Genomic DNA, 18,866 nt, shown 5'->3' with positions numbered 1-18,866 from the left:
TTGGTGGTGGAGTGTTGGTGTCTGTCAGTAGTGGTTTATCTTGTAGTGAAGTCGAAGTAGATACTCTGTGCGAATTGGTGTGGGTGGAGGTTATACTTAACAGCCGAATTAAGTTAATAATTGGCTCCTTCTACCGACCCCCAGACTCCGATGATACAGTTGCGGAACAGTTCAGAGAAAGTTTGAGTCTCGTAACAAATAAATACCCCACTCATACGGTTATAGTTGGTGGGGACTTCAACCTACCCTCGGTATGTTGGCAAAAATACTTGTTCAAAACCGGTGGTAGGCACAAAACGTCTTCCGAGATTGTCCTAAATGCATTCTCCGAAAATTATTTAGAGCAGTTAGTCCACGAACCCACGCGAATTGTAAATGGTTGCGAAAACACACTTGACCTCTTGGCCACAAACAATCCAGAGCTGATAGAGAGCATCATGACTGATACAGGGATTAGTGATCACAAGGTCATTGTAGCTAGGCTCAATACCATTTCTTCCAAATCCATCAGAAACAAACGCAAAATAATTTTATTTAAAAAAGCGGGTAAAGTACCACTAGAAGCCTTCCTAAAAGACAATTTCCATTCCTTCCGAACTGACTATGCGAATGTAGACGAGATGTGGCTCAAATTCAAAGATATAGTAGCAACAGCAATTGAGATATTCATACCTCATAAATTGGTAAGAGATGGAACGGATCCCCCGTGGTACACAAAAAAGGTCCGAACGCTGTTGCAGAGGCAACGGAAAAAGCATGCGAAGTTCAGAAGAACGCGAAATCCTGAAGATGGGCTAAAATTTACAGACGCGCGAAATTTGGCACGTACTTCGATGCGAGATGCCTTTAATAGGTTCCACAACGAAACATTATCTCGAAATTTGGTAGAAAATCCGAAGAAATTCTGGTCGTATGTAAAGTACACAAGCGGCAAGACGCAGTCAATACCTTCGCTGCGCAGTGCCGATGGTACTGTTATCGACGACTGCGCCGCTAAAGCGGAGTTATTGAACGCAGTTTTCCGAAATTCCTTCACCAGGGAAGACGAATGGAATATTCCAGAATTTGAAACACGAACATCTGCTAGCATGAGTTTCTTAGAAGTAGATACCTTAGGGGTTGCGAAGCAACTCAAATCGCTTGATACGGGCAAGTCTTCAGGTCCAGATTGTATACCGATTAGGTTCCTTTCAGATTACGCTGATACTATAGCTCCCTACTTAGCACTCATATACAACCGCTCGCTCACCGATAGATCTGTACCTACAGATTGGAAAATTGCGCAGGTCGCACCAGTGTTCAAGAAGGGTAGTAGGAGTAATCCATTTAACTACAGACCTATATCATTGACGTCGGTTTGCAGTAGGGTTTTGGAGCATATACTGTATTCAAACATTATGAATCACCTCGAAGGGAACGATCTATTGACACGTAATCAGCATGGCTTCAGAAAACATCGCTCCTGTGCAACGCAGCTAGCTCTTTATTCGCACGAAGTAATGGCCGCTATCGACAGGGGATCTCAAGTTGATTCCGTATTTCTAGATTTCCGGAAAGCTTTTGACACCGTTCCTCACAAGCGACTTCTAATCAAGCTGCGGAGCTATGGGGTATCGTCTCAGTTGTGCGACTGGATTCGTGATTTCCTGTCAGGAAGGTCGCAGTTCGTAGTAATAGACGGCAAATCATCGAGTAAAACTGAAGTGATATCAGGTGTTCCCCAGGGAAGCGTCCTGGGACCTCTACTGTTCCTGATCTATATAAATGACCTGGGTGACAATCTGAGCAGTTCTCTTAGGTTGTTCGCAGATGATGCTGTAATTTACCGTCTAGTAAGGTCATCCGAAGACCAGTATCAGCTGCAAAGCGATTTAGAAAAGATTGCTGTATGGTGTGTCAGGTGGCAGTTGACGCTAAATAACGAAAAGTGTGAGATGATCCACATGAGTTCCAAAAGAAATCCGTTGGAATTCGATTACTCGATAAATAGTACAATTCTCAAGGCTGTCAATTCAACTAAGTACCTGGGTGTTAAAATTACAAACAACTTCAGTTGGAAGGACCACATAGATAATATTGTCGGGAAGGCGAGCCAAAGGTTGCGTTTCATTGGCAGGACACTTAGAAGATGCAACAAGTCCACTAAAGAGACAGCTTACACTACACTCGTTCGTCCTCTGTTAGAATATTGCTGCGCGGTGTGGGATCCTTACCAGGTGGGATTGACGGAGGACATCGAGAGGGTGCAAAGAAGGGCAGCTCGTTTTGTATTATCGCGTTATAGGGGAGAGAGTGTGGCAGATATGATACACGAGTTGGGATGGAAGTCATTACAGCATAGACGTTTTTCGTCGCGGCGAGACCTTTTTACGAAATTTCAGTCACCAACTTTCTCTTCCGAATGCGAAAATATTTTGTTGAGCCCAACCTACATAGGTAGGAATGATCATCAAAATAAAATAAGAGAAATCAGAGCTCGAACAGAAAGGTTTAGGTGTTCGTTTTTCCCGCTCGCTGTTCGGGAGTGGAATAGTAGAGAGATAGTATGATTGTGGTTCGATGAACCCTCTGCCAAGCACTTAAATGTGAATTGCAGAGTAGTCATGTAGATGTAGATGTAGATGTACAAGAGTATTTGAAACAATTCGTACGACCATTTGATCCAAATCCTCTGGATCTCTCATTCGGATGACATCTTAAAAGGGAAGCGTGTAGCACGCAAGTTGATACCGTTGAAAAACTGAGGCAACGAATTGCACATTCTACATCTACGTGATACCCCTTAAATTTTTCTGTGTGAGCCCTGATTTATCTTATTTTATCGTGATGTTCATTTCTCCCTATGTAGGTGGGTGCCAACAGAATGTTTTCGCAATCGGAGGAGAAAACTGGTGATTGAAATTTCATGAGAAGATCCCGTCGCAACGAAAAACGCTTTTGTTTTAATGATTGCCACTCCAACTGACGTATCATATCTGTGACACTATTTCCCCTATTTCGCGATAATACAAAACGAGCTGCCCTTCTTTGTACTTTGTCGATTTCATCCGTCAGTCCAATCTAATGCGGATCCCACACCGCACAGCAATACTCCAGAATAGGGCGGACAAGCGTGGTGTAAGCAGTCTCTTAAGTAGACCTGTAGCACCTTCTAAGTGTTCTGCCGATGAATCGCAGTCTTTGGTTTGCTCTACCCACAATATTACCTATGTGATCGTTCCAATTTAGGTTATTTGTAATTCTTATCAAAATTTACGAGGTGGTGCAAGTGAAACAGTTCTTTACTCACTGCAAAGACCAGTACGTTACTGAATCGCAATGTGGGGACGACACATGGAACACCTCATTTAACAAGTACGAGTGCACAGTAAATGGTAACATGCAACGTGCTGAAGCGGTATTGTATTTCTCGCTAAGGTGAGCTGTAACTGAAATTTGAGCCCAAATAGATGGGATCTTAATCGAAAAGTTGACATTTCAAACTCATCTGTACAAACTACGGCAGTAAATCAAAATAATGTACGTGGCGAATCGTAAATACACATTCTGAAATACCTCGCAGAAGACTGGTTGTGGACCCAAGTTAACGGGAATGCTTTTGCTCCTACTCTCGTATACTTTCACCTATGTCATTTTTCACCATTAATTATGATATACCCTGCATATTTTATTTGTCAACAGACATCTAGACAGGTCCAAAGTACATAAACATGTAATTTGACTTTTCTGGATTTCCGCTGTCACTCATTATCGGTAAGTATTGGTTCATTTAATAAAAACGGAATCATATTTGGTACCCATGACTAACACAGTTAAGGATTTATGACTGAAGCTTGACAAAAAAACAAACACACTGGGTTGGTGCATACGTACGTAGCGCTTTCCCTAAGTTAAAAAAAACCCACAGTTACACGTAACAGAGACTTTTGTCGTCAATAACATACTCTCATTCGCTATTTACAACAGTCTGCCAACGCTGGAGTAACTTTACGATTCCGCGACTGCATAAATCACATGGTTTTGAGGTGACGAATTCGTTGAGCCATGTTCGGAGCGCGTTTTCATCCGAAAACGTCGTTCCTCGGACGTTGTTCGATAGAGAGGGGAAAAGGTGAAAGTGTGAGGTGAATAAGGCGAGTGCGAAATGACTTCACAACCCAACTTCTGTAAAGTGTTTTTTGTCAATATAGCAGAATGCAGGCGGGCACTACTGTGGAATAGGATCACCTACGTAGTCTCCCTGGTCGTTTTTCTTGGATTGCGTCTATAAGACTTCTCAGTTTTTGACAATAAATGTCAGCAGTGTCCACCTCTTGGAAGCAATCTATAGTACACCACACCACAACTGTTCCGCCAGAGGCATTACATTATCTTTAGTGCATGCGCGCAGGTCTTTGTACGGAGAGTTGCTGCTTTTTTGTGCTCAGCTATTCCTTTTTTATGTTAGATAAAGAAACCATTTCTTGTCACCAGTAACAATGCAGGAGAGGAATGGTTGGTACTGTTCACGAACCAACTGACGACGAGCAAGCAGTATGGACATATGGCCACCCGCTGATTTTTGTGATTTTGACTTTGAGCAGACGTTACGCATACATCCGATTTTTGAATCTTCCCCACTGCATGCTAATGTCACACTGTGGTTCTCGAGTACAATGATATGGATCATTGTGGATTAATACGTTTAAACGATCAAACTCCGCAGGTCTTCCTGAACGTGGAAGATCACTAAAGTCAAAATGATCCCCCTTAAAACGAGAAAACCATTTTCTTGCCGTGCTCTCTCCAGTAGTATTATCTCCATATACAAGGCAAACGTTTCTGGGTGCCTTCGCTACTGTCACCCCTCTATAGAACTGAAACAGACGAATATGTCGGAAACGTTCCGATTTCTCCGCTTGGCACTCTATTTTCTAGCGACCAGAGCTCCACTCACTACTTCCAACTGACAAAATGATAATATCAAAATTCAAATGACAACATTGAAATACAAATAAAAAATGACAATTGGTCGTACCTCTCACCTACATGCTTTTACCACTATCCTCGCCTATAATTGCCTGATCTTTCTCATCCTAACTTATGGCAACATTGTCTGGATCTCCACGTTCATTAAACCCTAAAAACCCTCGAATTCCTAGAAAGACACGCACTCTGCCTTCCACACCACATCTGCCTCCTTCCCTAAATCGCATCCTATACTAACTCATCCGCTTCCCACACAGCTTCTCTCTTTCGAGAACCTTTAGAACAGATACATTAATCGGAAAACTCAATCCTAGCGCCCAATAACCTATCAACTTCACTCTAAGTACCCTGCTGCTCCACAACGCCCGTATCCAAACTTCCATGCACATCCATTCCTTATCTATGCTCTCCTGTTGGACTTCAACCAACTCCCACTACCCCACCCAACAATGAAATTTGTCCCAGCCGTAACCAATATTTTAAATACATTTATAATAATGAGGACACTAATTCAAACTGAGCGACTGGACTCGCATTTGGCAGTGCGGGGTAGCCGTGTGGTCTGAGGCGCCTAGCCACAGGTCGCACAGCTCCCCCCGTAGGAGGTTCGAGACCTTCCTTGGGCGCGTGTGTGTGTGTGTGTGTGTGTGTGTGTGTGTGTGTGTGTGTGTGTGTGTGTGTGTGTGTGTTGTCCTTAGCGTAAATTACATTAAGTAAGTCTAGGGACTGATGACCTCAGCCGTTTGGTCCCATAGGAATTTACCACAAAATCCCAAATTTTTGCATTCCGGAGAACGACGGTCCAAACCCGCATCCGGCCTTCCCAATTTGGGTTTTCTATGATTTCTCTAAATCGCTTCCGGCAAATGCCAGGATGGTTCCTTTGGAAGGGCACGACCAACTTCTTTACTCATCATTGCCTAGCCACGCAGTCCTCCCTCTGGCATGGGAGTTAGATTAAGCAGTGTGTAAGCTTAGGGACTGATAGTAGGGAGACACAGTATGTTCTGGTGCATTTTGTTAGTGCATGTTGCCTACATCAGGGGCAGGTATGCACCTGATGTAGGCAACCCGCACTAACAAAAATGCACCAGAACATACTTTGCCCCCCCCCCCCCCCTTCTACTACTACTACTGATGACCTGAGCAGTTTGGTCCCATAAGATCTTACCACAAATTTCCAAAAATTTCCTTTCCTCATTCGATGGGACTGAAGACCTCGCTATTTGGTCCCCTCCCCCAAACCAATACTATTTCAAACTCTGACCTATCGACGCGGTTATCTGCCCTGTCGACGCGGTTACGTCAAACACTGTGCTCTTTCGTTTGTCCAGGTGCTTGTCCAACAGTCTGTCAGATGTGCTTGCAAGATGTGGAAAAAACAACTGACACATCAAAATTGATAGAATGTTCGTGAGGCGTGCACGAATGCGCACTGGGTCAGAGTACTAGCCCAGTACAAACTTTTAACTTGTCACATTTGGTCATGAGTATAATACCTTATTTGACTGACCAAAAGTCAGCAACATTCGTTATCAGTTGTATTTTGAAATGGGGATCAATTACTTCCTGCTCAGGATGGAGACAAAATAAGAAATGTTTAAAGCACAAGAAAATACCCAAAATCACAGTCTGAGTCTCTAGGAGCTCAAACGACTTTATTCCAATAAACAATCTGTCTGAACGAAATTGCCTACGTTTCTACATTGTACAATCAACTTATTTCGTCCCGAAAACAGTTTCCTACTCATACTCTAAGTTATTAGGCGGTACATGATTGCTTTTAAAAGAATAGGAAGCGCACAACGTCGTCTGTCGTTACCAATATTTCTCTTTTCTCAAAAAAGTGTTGTAAAGTATGGAAATAATACCACGACGAAACGCACCCTCTTTGAAGATTTAACATTACTACACTGGAGTGCAAATTGTAAGGACGAAAGCAACTTTGGCATGTTATTCTCAATGGAGAGAAGTCTTCCGAAGTAAGAGTGATTTCAGGTGTGCCGCAGGGGAGTGTCATAGGACCGTTGCTATTCACAATATACATAAATGACCTGGTGGATGACATCGGAAGTTCACTGAGGCCTTCTGCAGATGATGCTGTGGTGTATCGAGAGGTTTCAACAATGGAAAATTGTACTGAAATGCAGGAGGATCTGCAGCGAATTGACACATGGTGCACGGAATGGCAATTGAATCTCAATGTAGACAAGTGTAATGTGATGCGAATACACAGAAAGATAGGTCCCTTATCATTTAGCTACAAAATAGCAGGTCAGCGACTGGAAGCAGTTAATTCCATAAATTATCTGGGAGTACGCATTAGGAGTGATTTAAAATGGAATGATCATATAAAGTTGATCGTCGGTAAAGCAGATGCCAGACTGAGATTCATTGGAAGAATCCTAAGGAAATGCAATCCGACAACAAAGGAAGTAGGTTACAGTACGCTTGTTCGCCCACTGCTTGAATACTGCTCAGCAGTGTGGGATCCGCACGAGATAGGGTTGATAGAAGAGATAGGGAAGATCCAACGGAGAGCAGCGCGCTTCGTTACAGGATCATTTAGTAATCGCGAAAGCGTTACGGAGATGATAGATAAACTCCAGTGGAAGACTCTGCAGGAGAGACGCTCAGTAGCTCGTACCGAGCTTTTGTTAAAGCTCCGAGAACATACCTTCACCGAAGAGTCAAGCAGTATATTGCTCCCTCCTACGTATATCTCGCGAAGAGACCATGAGGATAAAATCAGAGAGATCAGAGCCCACACAGAAGCATACCGACAATCCTTCTTTCCACGTACAATACGAGACTGGAATAGAAGGGAGAACCGATAGAGGTACTCAGGGAACCCTCCGCCACACACCGTCAGATGGCTTGTGGAGTATGGATGTAGATGTAGATTTGTCACTGCCAAGCAACATAACACGATTAATTTTGGACCACACATGGAAAGAACTGCTACGCTACAGTACTGAAGGTAACTAAATCAAATACGCAATGAGAAGTAAAGAAATGACACTTTTATTGTAAGACAATAATTACAATGCAGTCCCCCCGCGATTCATGGTGGTTTCCTGGACATTACAAAAGACGACAAATTGTTCTTAATAGGGTGTGATATCACCACGGACGGTAATGTATGTTCTGTATGTAGGCCACAAAACTGGTGGGACGCTTTTTTACTAGGGCGTTCCGTTCCTCCACCAACGCGTTCCGTTCCTCCACCAACGCGGTTGACAAATACTGGTTGGTCATTGGTGTTAGTGGATATGCTGATACATGTACCCAACGCATGTGCTCGATGGGATCTGTCTGGGGAAGGGGCAGGCCATTCCATTTGCCGAATATCCTCTCGTTCTAAGAGCTATTCCACAAGCGCCGTTCGATGCGGATCGCGCAATGTCGTACATAAAAATTCAATCGGGGTTCAATATATCTTCTAGCACAGGCCTTCCCATCCTTTTCAGCTGGTGGACCCCTTCTTCAGTCGAAAATCCATGGCGGACCCCTAGTCTGTTTCCAATGCCCCCTCCCACGAAGTATCAATAGTGTTTGGTTTAGAGATGAATGAAAACAACTTGAAGGTCAAAAATCGACTTATGATATAGGTAGTGCACTGACAAAGCAAGTTTAACATTTAATGATGCCTGGGGTCGCGTACGTGCCAGCGAGTGCTGTGATTGGTCGACAAAGCTCGCTCCACGCATGCGTAAAAGGTTTCAGCGCATCTACCGCCGAGAGCCGGCGCACAAACGACCCCCGTTATTGTTGCGAAACAGCCGATCAGAGAAGCCGCATTCTCGAGCACTAAACTGTGTATGCGTTCTCACTTAGGAACCGCAAAGGCTGCTTGGGAATACGACCTAAAGTAAAAGTACACATTTTTTTCACACGAAAAAAATAGTGATGAATTTGATTTTCACATTTTTATTCAATAATTTTATTCATTATTTTAGACGATTTGGTGAAGGTTGGCCGCGGACCCCAGGTATGCACCTGATGTAGGCAACCCGCACTAACAAAAATGCACCAGAACATACTTCCCCCCCCCCCCCCCCCCCTTCTACTACTACTACTGATGACGTGAGCAGTTTGGTCCCATAAGATCTTACCACAAATTTCCAAAAATTTCCCTAGAAACGGCCACACGTTGGGAAGCCCTGTTCTAGCACACTCTTTGCACTGTCAATAACGTATACTACGGGGTTGGGGGGGAGGGGGGCTCTCTATGACCACGACAATTTGTTTTTAAATATAAATTACATTAATAATTGTCGACTTTTTCTCACAAGAGGTTTCTTAAAGAGACATTGACGTGTAAGTACAGGGTCCTGAACAAGAAAATATTGAACATGACACTGACTGTGAAAGGTCACATATAATACTAAGATTTAAATTTTTGGTTAAGTTTAACTGAAAAATTTAAAATATTTATGGAATCTGGCAGAAGACTATCCTAAAAACAATAACTATTTTGTTCAAGATTTTAAATCATTTTTAAAGGTGGGCTGGGAGAGTTAGGTGACTATAGTAACAAGCCTAAACATGGGCTGGAATAGTATTTTAAAGTTCCATTAGTATTCTTAAGATACGCAATGATTTTTTTTTTAGTAGTATCAGTTGCCTTTATCATTTATTTAGGTTTAGACTGTAATTTATATGTTAAAAAGAGCATTAAGAGAACCTAAGATCTGATTCGAGGGGTAGTCAGACAGGGCCAAATCATCATTTTAGCGTTTGTTATTTTCCGTTGTGCACATTCATTTTTACACCCGCCTGGAGTAGCATCTTGGACATCAACAACCTGGATTCGTGCCGATTACATCCGAGTTGAGTGCTATCGCAGAGGCGCGATTAAGCGACTTCGGCTAAGGAAACGGATTTTTATGTACGGAAGGTTATGTGGCATTAAAAGGATGGGGACGTTAAGCTTGGCGGCCCCATTGCTGCTTGCTATTTGCGATGAGTAGTCTATGTGCCGGCACCTGATTTTACCCTCTCCCTTCTCTCATCATCATCATCCAACGCGACACCTACACTCAGCAGATAGCCTTAAGACATAACTCCCACACATCTCTGCGCCTGGAGGAAGAAAATCCCTTCCGATAAAATTCTTTCGCCAGCTTCACGAGAGAGTTCAAAGGTCAGAGGAAGACAAGCATATAGCACCTCCAAGCGTCGTAAAGCACTGTTGTGTTTTTGTGAGTTGTGTACTGTGTTCTCAATGCCATGTTTATACGTAATGAAACACAGTAAGGCCGAACCACTGAGGTGTTCCACACAAGTGTCTCCGTCTTTTACTGCTCATTCGAGGTGTGAATTATTCTGCGTTGAGCTGTGAGCGCGGGCACTTGTAGGTCGGTGTTTTCACGGCGCACGGCCGCGGCTGCCATTCACGGAGGAGGGCCGCGAGGCTGCGGAGCGCGTGATCGCGTCCCGGGGCCGGCAGCGTGTAACCCGAGCGCGGCCGCCGCCTCAGGTTACGGCCGGCAGCTGCGCCGGGCCCGCCTAAAGCACGGCCTGCCAGCTCTCTCTCACAGGACGCGCTCCACCACTCTCTCCTGCCAATGGGTCCCCTGCTGGATGCGCAACACCAGGAAAAGTGAACCCGGGCCAGCGTGGCAGCTACTAGAGGCCAAACACTACTATTCTTACAATCGGTGCGTTATTACAGGTCAGTGCCTAGCGCAGCACAACTGAACAATCGGCAATATTTGGTTGAAAATACTCCTTGCACATTATCGGCAAGATGTGACAGCAAATCTACCTACTACGAGGGCCACTCCAAAAGAAATGCACACTATTTTTGTAAAAATACAGTTTTCAGAGAAAGTTTTACAGTGTGTAGATACATCCTTCCCGCTCGTTTTCAAACTTAGTTCAACCTGTTCCCGTGAGTGGCGCAGTCACAAGATGGCTACTACACTTCACGTTCGTCAGAAGCAACGTGCTGTCATAGAATTCCTGTGATGTGAAAACGAGACAGTGGGAAACATCCACAAGAGATTGAAAAAGGTGTATGGAGATGTTGCTGTCGATCGCAGTACAGTTAGTCGGTGGGAAAACAGGTTACGTGATGAAAGCGGGCACGGCAATATTGTGGATTGTCCTCGCAGTGGCAGGCCTCGTACTGCACACACTCCAGACAATGTGCAGAGAGTTAACGAATTGGTGACTGCTGACAGACGCATCACAGTGAACGAATTGGCACGCTGCGTTGGGATAGAGGTAGGAAGTGTTTGCAGAATACTGAAAGTGTTGGCGTTAAAAGAGGTTTGTGCCAGGTGGGTTCCCAGGATGTTGACAGTGGCTCACAAAGAAACAAGAAAAGCGGTAAGCAGCTAACTTTTGGAACAGTACGAGAATGGTGGAGATGAATTTCTTGGAAGAACTGTGACACGTGATGAAACATGGCTCCATCATTTTTCACCTGAGACAAACAGGCAATCAGTGGAGTGCCATCATGCAAATTCACCCAAGAAAAAAAATTCAAATCCACACCTTCTGCTGAAAAAGTTATGGCTACGGTGTTTTTCGATTCCGAAGGACTCTTGCTTGTGGACATCATGCCAAGAGGAACCACCATAAATTCTGATGCATATGTGACGACACTGAAAGAACTTCAAGCTCGAGTGAGTCGTGTTCGACCACATCGCAAAAAGCAGGATGTTTTCCTGTTGCACGGCAATGCACGTGGAACAAGGTTTGAAGATGATGACTCCCTTGTGCACGCTGCCAAACACTGGCTCCAACAGGTTGGTCCAGAATTTTACCGTGCGGGTATACAGGCGCTGGTTCCGAGATGGCATAAGGCAGTTGAGAGGGATGGAAATTATGTGGAGGAATGGAAATATTGTTCCTAAAGGATGCATCTACACAGTAAAACTGCCAAACATGTAGAATGAAAGATGGATTTTAAAAAAAATATTGCGCATTTCTTTTGGAGTGACCCTCGTACATTCCAAAAGTCTCAGCATAAAAACAGGATTTTGCGGTGCTCATACCTCGAGCTCTATTGGTGATAAAAAAGTAGGCTCAACTGTTTTGGAGAGCCCTTGGACTAGGAACTATTCGTATAACCAACAGGAGGACCGCCTTACTGCCACTACCCTACAGTACGGGATCAAAGTATGACTCTTACACTTCCTGCTGCTTAGGCAAAGGGAGCAAACAGGTTGGTTCCTTTTTGTATCTGATGTGGTCTAAGTTGACCTTGATGGGACTTCTGGAGCAACCATTAGTTCATGAGCGGTTCCTCTGAAAACCTCACAAAAAGGATTTCTTTAGTATATTTTCGCCTTTACCAGGGCACCAAAACCCAGCCGAGCATTCCTTACACAGCTATGCACAGAATATGGGTCTAATTTTTTATGATATACTCCTAAGATCCCAATCTCGAACAACCTTGAACATTTTCTTCATTCAAAGTTATCCTACTTCTACACGTAAAATACCGCACGTGAAATCCAGTGTGAAGCGAAAACGTAGTTTATAATGTGACGTAACACGGAGAAATATGCTGTAAAGTGTTTCCGTTACCATCAGAAGGGTTCTGGGAAACCTACATTCAAGTATTGAAGCACCTCCAAAAATTTTTGCACGTATAATCCGCGCTGAGATGTAAAATTAGTTCTGCGTTATTTCAGTTTCAAATAAGTAAATTATATAAATTTTACTGACCAATAAATTTCTTTTCATATGAGTTACATGCCATACTGCGGCAAAGAAAAGAAGGGAACTAGCAGAAAAATTCTCCTACCGGAGCAAAAAAAATACGAATATGTCCCTGTTTATAAAAAGGCTCTGACTGAAAAGTGGGGTACTAGCTGGCTCATTCAACCTTCCTCAGCACCTTTAAAAGAAGATAGATATGCAGAACACATAATCCTGACATTTTGCCACAAGATGATGGGTGCGCAACTCATCGAAACTTTGCGACAATACGATAGATATGCAGAACACAGCATCCCAACACTTCGCCAGAAGATAGTGGGTACGAACGTCACCGAAACGTTGCGACAAGAGGATGCCACCAATCCACTCGGCTGATAACCCGAGAAGAATTCACCTTTAAAAATCTTGCCAAAAATTTTGGCATGCGATCGTATTAGCGCTTTTTTATGCTGAGAGAGAAAAAGACATTGGCAGTCGCAGAGACTGAAAAGTAATAATAGACAATGGTTGTGGTACAAAAAGAGCGACAGAGACAACAGCATTGTGAGAAAAAGAGTAGTGGAACATACTTCATACCCACAGAACACTGCTGGAAAAAGACTGATGGAGGCAGTGCCACGGAGGAAGGAAGAAAAAGAAAGCGGAAGTGCGTGAGAGCCAGTGATAATAAGAGACAGAGTATATGACAATGACAGCGAGGAAGAAAGATGTGACAGTGAGAAGAGACAGCAGAAAAAAGGCATTAATTAGATATCAGCAGTAAGAGGCAGCAAGAGGGAAACGGTGACAGTGAGGCTATGAACGAAGGGACCTTGGCTGTGACTCAGAGACAATAAGAGAGAGATATAAAGAGGTAATGACAATGACTTGAGTTGAATGAATGAGCGAGCGAGTGAGAAAGAGAAACCGGGAGTGGAATGGTATCAGCGACTTAACAGCGACGGACTAGTGGGTGTGAGTGAGTTACAGTTAGGGGAGCTTGTGGGAGTGAAAGGTGAGATACATGTTAAAAGAAAAAGCGCGAATATGTTTGCATGCCAAACTTATTCGCCTTTTTGTGCTCCGATAGTAGCATTTTTCCGCTGTTCTCTGTATTCAGTCGACTTATATTCAAAGATTCCATCCACGTTTATCAGCTGGCTGACCTTGTCGTAGGCTGTTGCTGTAGTTGACATCAATTGCGAATTTCCATCCATATGCAAGTGCCGGGCTTCTCTTCAAACCGTACTTCTTCCTAGTCTTACTCGGGGGGACAACATAACCGCGAATAATTCGTTTTTCTTTTTGACTATGTTGAACTGAGTAAATCAGCGCAAAGGAATCCCAGCTAAGCTTACAGTTGTGACTTTTCCTATCACCTGATGTCTAAATACAAATAAATTCTGAGCCTACATAGATTAAATTAACGTACGCCACAAATCAATATTGTGGATATTGTAAGCAATCGATGAAGCGTTAATTAAACTGGATGCAGTCCATGTGAGGAGTTTGGCCCCAGGTTTCACTTTTGCTGGCACCGTGTTCCAAATGATTTCAAACAAATTTCACAAGTATTACGTAACAGAGTTCACATATACGGGCACACATATTCACAGCCTCAATCTGAAATGCCGTTGACTTTAAATGGCTCTGAGCATTATGGGACTTTACATCTGAGGTCATCAGTCCCCTATAACTTAGAACTACTTAAACCTAACTAACCTAAGGACATCATACACATCCATGCCCGAGGCCGGATTCGAACCTGCGACCGTAGTGGTCGCGCGGTTCCGGACTGCAGCACCTAGAACCGCTCGGCCGCCGTTGACTTCCCGCAAAAATCTCTTACCCTTAGGAGATGATAGATCACAAAAACAAAGTATAAATGAAGGGCTTATTTCAATAGTGGTACAAGTCCATTTTCGTTCATTCTGAGATACAGAGTCCTAAAGTTAAAAGAGCGCTGAAAACTCTGCAGTTGATATACCAGAAATATTCAAGAGATACAGAGTCCTAAAGTTAAAACAGCGCTGAAAAATCTGCAGTTGAGATGCCAGAAACATTCAAGTATATATATTTCAACGCCCTTTTATCTTTAGGACTCAGTATCTCAGAATGAACAAATATGGACTCATACCACTATTGAAATAAGCCCTTCAAATAAAACTTCATCGTACAGGTATGCTGCCTGCTAGCTACAATTAATTTAATTTGTATTAGTTTTTACATAAAGCAGTTAGCGCTGTGAATGTTACAGTAATTGTAACGTACATTATGGTAGAAGAAACCATATTTGAGTCATCTTTTCCTTGCACAAATCATTTAACGAGATAAATGTAATTTTTATCAAATTTAAAATTTCGATAAATGGCGTGCAAAATATCTCAGCTTACAGGAAATTTTGTACTAATTGCAACACTGGTCTCAGATTTTGCCTGTCTGCAATATTTCCGAAGTTATGGAGAGCTTAATACTGTGATTAATATTTTATTAATAATAATTCAATTGATGCGTTTAGGTTACAGTTGTTTGATTAAAACATATTCTTTTGTTGTCTAGCATTAATTGAACGAGCACTGCTTTTCAAAATAGTCGTTTTACCGAATTCTTATACGACATCACAGCTTCTCTCGTTGCCGCTTGACACAAATTTGGAATTAGCCAAAGGTCTTCGTGCCCCACAAAACCGGTAAGAGACTGTAGGGTGCTGAATACGACTGGGTTCAGCATCCGAAATGTTAACTTCTTACATGAAGTCCAAAAATATAACTTAAAAACGATTCTATGGAATCTGCGCACGATTAGCAATATAGTTCTAGTGTTATAAAATTATTGAAATTATTTACTATCAGGATAGGTTAATGCCAAAAAATTCGTTGCTAGTGTTGGTGATCGACTTTACAACATATTCGTCAGTTTTCCATGTTATTATATCATAACTGTGATATTTACTCAGAACGTTATATTGTTTGAATAAACCAATAGCATTATTAATACTGTTGCTTCATTTTTTCAATGCTGTAGTTGTCCTGTGTGAACACGTTGTAGTAAAGATCGCAAATATTTGCACACTTCTGACTCGTTTCGCCAAATTAAATTTTGGTCTTCAGATCACGTAGCACAACGCAGTAATGTCTACATCGATCTCTGAGGTTAGACACTTTGTCATAATCGTTATTTCAATTTTACTCACACTAAAAGCTGTATTAGTTAACGCCCCATGGCATTTCATAATGCGATAAATAGAACATAATGGTAGAATATGCAGGTAGCCAAATAGATTTCGTTTAACGTAGTGTCGGAAGATGTGTCCCTGCTGACACCTAGAGTTAAGACTTTTCCCCTTAAAAATCTAATGGACTGCACCTTTTTCGAAACTAAGTTTTGTGTGTGTGTGTGTGTTCCGCCGTTCCGTGGTTGTTTCAATATTCTTGTAGATGTGGTCCGTTTGCGCAACTAAGTGAAAGGCTGTTTCTTTTGTGCTACACGCGTTTCACTTCATTTTAGCAGAATCTTCATTGGCGATTTTGTGATCCTGTTGTTCTGTATGGGACGTCCCGGAGTTTTACTTGGTAGTCCTGTGTACACCGAAATGACCAGTTTTTGGCGTTTTCGAACACATTCCAATTGAACACTATTTTCAAAATATGTTTGTTGTATGTGTTTCGACTGTACACAGTAAACATGTTACACTGCCTGACAAGTGCTTGTGAACGAGCAGCATAAGAATCTTGCAGCTGCCCTCGGAACGAGACCGGGATTTTTCTTGCTACAGCTACATCGCCAGATAAATGTTCACCCAATCAAGACGATGTTAAGAACAAACTTCGCATCCGTCTTACTTTCGTTGTTGGCGCGAGTTACTTCATCACGCACGAATCACGTGGTCGTTGACTGACCTTACGAAGTATCCTGTGGGCACTCCATTACGAAAAAATGAAGGCAGATTATGGTTCGTGATCCACCGACGACAAAGTCATTAGAGACGCGTCACAAACTATTACTCGGATTGAGAGAAGAAATCACCCCCAAAAATTGCATCAACTTATTCAGGGGAACTACGAGAAGCCAAGTCCGACTGTAAGGTCGCAGATTTGAAGCCCATTTCTTCTCCGATTCACACTTCATTCGGCGTTACACTAACTACATACGATTTGCTCCTTGATGGTTGTAATGTTGGGATCAAAATGCTGGTCTCACATCATACTTTTTTCGTAAGTGATTCAGGATGTTTGCCACTACATTTACACCCCCCTTATCTATTTCGAGATAGAGACATGGTAGCGACTGAGACACTGAAATGCGACACATATTCCCTGCATTTTGTGTTGTGGTTACGTGCCGCCTACCTGTCACAGAACTCGCAGAAATATGGTAGTAAATAATAGTACACAGACTTATTACCCGTGAGAACAGTTTAGTACCACACAGCGAGCGTAAAAATTTCAACGTCTGACTATATAATACATTTTCTGGCTCAAATTTGTCCTCCTTCGACAACGGAAGTGTTGCTAGGAGGGGTGGCCTTGCTTAATGATGGAAAAATATCTGTGCAAAAGTACGTTATAGCTTTACTTATGGGTCCAGCGCAGTTATGCTAAAAATTATTTGCGAAAACTGTGGAAAATGTGCTATTGCTTTATTACGATGGTACATACGGATTTAAACAGGGTCTTTCCGATAACGCTCTTCAATAAGGCGAAACAATACTCGATAAAGTGCATCGCTACGTTACCACCTTAGTTCCTCATTTATCATCCACTTTTATGACTGGCCATTGGTACCAGTAAATTCTGCTCTTCTCATTCGTCTCTGTAGTTCTCTCGGGATTTCAAAGGAGTTTTCCCTGTTACAAACTTTTGAAATCTTCTGTAAACATGCATTTCTGTAATGGTACAGTATTACACATTTGCCGACTACAGCAGCTGGTAGTGTGAGAGAGACCTGCGGATGTGTTCACTGCTAGGGCGTCTTCAACACGTCACGCTGGGCATGGGCAGTGGGCGCTGTGATTCGCGGAGTCGTGTTCCCACGTCCCAATGGCCCTCACTGCCTGCAGCCAATTGTGACGCAGGAAACTGAATACGGATAGGCGGACACAGCATCGCGGCGCGGCCTTCGGCTAACCTACTTCACAGCTTGTGCAGAAAAGCGTCGAACGCTATTGGCATCGAATCTTTAACGTGCCAATACGTGAAATTTTAGAACATAGGTAAACAGAATTTAGATCTCTGCAGGAAAAATTACTGTTATGTATTAAGAAAGTTTTTATACTTCAGACGTGTGCTAGGACGCCGGTCAATCACAAAGTACCTAAGTTATCGGATTACACTAAATCGCAATAAAAGGAACCTAATATTAGGCAGGTAAGAATGAAAAGGCTAACTAATACTAGGCGGATAAGAATGAAACAATAATACATGATTTAGAGGAACTGTATTTATAAGAGACCTTAATTTGTCGATGTCGGATTCGGGAATATCCGGGATAAGGGTTTATAGTTATGACGCAGTTTGTCTGTGATACGTGTGTAGTGTTACAACACCTAATAATTGAGTCAGGAGTTACTACATGATTACGCTCTATGCTGATGAAAAATACGAAACTTTAAACACATGACGTAACACTGATGTGACAAAAGTCATGGGACACCTCCTAATATTGTGTCGGATCTCCTTTCGCCCAGCGTAGCGCAGTAACTCGACATGATGCGAAACAAGCGCTGTGGCACTGTAAGAGGTAGCGGCTACAGGGGCGAGACGGTGTGCTGGTGATCAGCCGAGTTCACTACTACCAGCGCCACGACATTATAATGCGCCTGTGCTCGACGTACAAAGGACTGCACCATCATTTAAGAGTCAAATTAAAAACTAAAATAACTTTTCAAAACCTCATCAGTGTATGCTTAAGTGTAATAATGTAATGTCTCAGAATGATCAAATGAATACATTATGTAAAATATACGATCTCAAGAAAAAAAAGGTGGAGCTGAATAATAAAACTAGAAAGCTAAAAACTGATCAGAATATGCAAATGTATGTCACGATTAATGTTACAGGTCTCAACTTGACCAGAGTAATATTTTGGCTGAAATCAGCGTTTTTACGAAAAATTAAAGCCCGCTAAATCTTAGACTCAAGAAAGCTGAAAATTCGTATGTAGATACAGTTTCATGTAAAATCATTAAATATTCGACACCAATAAGCTACTCCTATTAGTTTTCACATTATTTACTAAAAACC

Source organism: Schistocerca gregaria, chromosome 1 (genome assembly GCF_023897955.1).
Source record: "Schistocerca gregaria isolate iqSchGreg1 chromosome 1, iqSchGreg1.2, whole genome shotgun sequence".
Taxonomy (NCBI): Eukaryota; Metazoa; Arthropoda; class Insecta; order Orthoptera; family Acrididae; genus Schistocerca; species Schistocerca gregaria.
This window is presented reverse-complemented; position numbering follows the sequence as displayed.